The 2,895-nt window shown below is 34.3% G+C and overlaps 1 pseudogene; it reads right to left on the bottom strand.

Annotated features, from left to right (window-relative positions):
* Positions 1-2,342: 2,342 nt before the first annotated feature.
* Positions 2,343-2,687, bottom strand: LOC104847456 (annotated as a pseudogene).
* Between the last annotated feature and the right edge of the window lie 208 nt (positions 2,688-2,895).

Below are 2,895 nucleotides of genomic sequence, written 5' to 3'. Positions count from 1 at the left end.
CATAAGTAATACAACATTATGTATTGGAAACATGTATTAATAAAATAAATATTAAAAAAAATCAAGTTTAACAGAATCTTGCAACACAATGGATGTCTTCTAAAAAGAAATGCTCCTAATGGTGAAATGCTCTTTGTTTATAGTTCTGAGCTTTAACTAATTTAAGATTCCCCCATGTGAATCATTCAATTTTCCCCCATTTGGTATTTGAATTTATTTTTAGCAAATTGTTTTAACATTATAACTGAATTACAGCAATGCATATGATTTATTATTACCTTTGATTCCATTTTTAGTCTTTTATCTTATGAAAAAATAAAACCAAATTTCCTAACAAAACAGAATAACAGTAGTTAATAAACTATGTATCTTTATCTTCAAAGTACTTATTCAAAGTGCCACACATAGAGCAAAAAGATTCTTATAAAAAAAGAATCAAATAAATAACACAAAACTTACTCTTCAATGATCTAAGAAAAACTAGTCTTACAAATGAAACAAATTAGTATATATATATGTGTGTGTGTGTGTGTGTGTGTGTGTGTGTGTGTGTGTGTGTGTAGTTTGGGGAGGTATTTAAACTTTTCCCTACTTTTCTTTTGTATTTTATTCTTTATTTGTATCTTTATATATCATTTTTGCTTCTCATATAAAGGAAACCATGTGATATTTAATCTTAATGTGCCTGACTTACTTCACTTAACAATATTTTCTCAAGTTGTACCACTTTAAATATGAATACCTCAAATTCATATTTATTTAGGGCAGTGGAGAACTCCATTGTGTATAAACAGTGCATTTTTCCTTATCTTTTTCTCTGTTGATGGGCTGTTTCCAAAATCAATATTATACATTGTGCTGCTATAAACACGGGCATGCATGTATCCATGTAATTTAATGATTTTAAATATTCTGGAAAGATACCTCGAAGAGGAATAGTTGGGTCAATGAAAGTTTACTTTTACTTTTTTGCGAAATCCCCACACTGATTTCCATAATGGATGTACTAGTTTACTTTCTCAACAACAATGTTGAAACGTTCCTTTTTCTTTGCATCCTCCCCAGAATTTGTTATTATTAGTTTTTGATGATAGTCATTCTTTCTCGGGTAAGATAGTACCTTAGTGTATTCTTAATTTGTATTTCTCTTAGACACAATGGCGTTGGACTTGTTTGCATGTAAATATTAACCATTGTACTTCTTCTGATAAGTGTATATTCATTTTGGTTATGCATTTTTTTTACCATTTACAAATCTTTCATGTACAGTCTCATTTGACCCCCACGACAACCCTGTGAGGTAGGCAGCACAGATGCTCTTCTCCTTTAACAGATGAGGAAAGTAAATCTTAGAGCGGTTAACTGATGTGTCCAAAATTCTACAGTTAGTAAATAGTTTGTATTAGTATCAGTCTTTGGCCTAAAAATTCAGCACCCAGCATCCCCTCATATATGCCCTACCTACTTCACAGGAATAATGAAGATAAAATGAATTCAAGGCTAGAAAAATACATTGAGGGGAAAAAAAGCACTGTGATTATAACCATAAATTATAATTGTCCATGATAAATGCTCATTCCCTTCTCATCCCAGCTTGTGCATGAACCCAGAACGTTATATTACCTCTGTCTGTGCTTAGCAACTAGGTAAGGCAGGGTAACAGTGAAATCCTGTTTAAACTTATATAAATTACAATCAGAGTATCTGCATTAAACAAAATGAACAACACACAAAGGCTAATGAACAACTAGGACCCACTAAAGTACGTTGCAAAGCAAGGCAACATTATCAGATAGGGCCTGATTGCATAGAAGAAGAAGTGATATCAGAGTTCAAACTGGCACACACGTAGTTATCTAAGGCGAAGTGATGGCGAAGAAGAGTTACTTGTTTCGCATTATATAAACAAGAGCAGAAAATGCATGGAAACCCATGCAAAAGCATCGTGCGTCATACAGATTTTTCCAGTTGCCCACAGAAACTATAAAAACTCATCTTTGTAACACATGATTGTACCTGTGCTCATATCCTGAACTAAACCAAGGAACAGCTCCATGCTAAACCTCCTTGGGTGAAATAAAACCGGTACTATTACTTCTAATCAGACTAAGAAATAGAACATCTTTTAATGAAGTAGATGTTTCTTTAGGTTTCCTTCGGGATTTACTTTGGGTTCTTCTGCTTTAAGACCCAAAGAAAGTATATTGAATTTTTATTGGTGATTCTAAGTACATGTGTTTATAACATTTAAAGCTTGATGTGTGAATTTAACGTATTAAAAGTTTTGGAGCATCTGTTCAGAAAGGATTATATACTGTACAAACTATTCCACTCATACAAAACCATTTTTCAGTGTGTTTTCAACTGAGAAGAATCCTTTTCAGCACGCTTCTCCTCCTGAGGTGGTTCATTCTGAGCAAGCTTTGCTTTCAGTTTTTTATTTTCTTCTATAGTGGCTTCATATTTCTCTTTCATTTCTGCCAATTCTAGGCAGAACAGCTCAATTTCTGGATTTTCTGAGGTAGCAGCTCCTAAGTGATGCTTTAAAAAGTCCAAAGCACTATTAGGTTTCTCTGGTTCTTCATATAAGGCTACCAACACCTTGGTCAGCATGTCCAGCACCCCGACTTCTCCAAGTACCTCCGGAACTGCTCGCGCTTCAAGTTGGTAGCTTTGTAATGGGCCATAATGACAGGGGTAATGGGGTAGCTGGCGCTGGAGACCGTGGCTGCTTATGCATTTTTAACTGGGTCTTTTATTTTGGGGAGTATTCATTTATTTGCATTCTTTATATATTGTTAATGTTTGTCCTGTCTGTGGCAAAAGTTTTTCCCATCCTGCAGATTGTCTTTTCACTCTATGGGTTGTTTCCTTTGCTGTGCAGAAACTTTCAAT

This window comes from Fukomys damarensis, unplaced genomic scaffold (assembly GCF_012274545.1).
Source record: "Fukomys damarensis isolate Sample0158 unplaced genomic scaffold, DMR_v1.0_HiC HiC_scaffold_24, whole genome shotgun sequence".
Lineage (NCBI taxonomy): Eukaryota > Metazoa > Chordata > Mammalia > Rodentia > Bathyergidae > Fukomys > Fukomys damarensis.
This window is presented reverse-complemented; position numbering and strand designations above follow the sequence as displayed.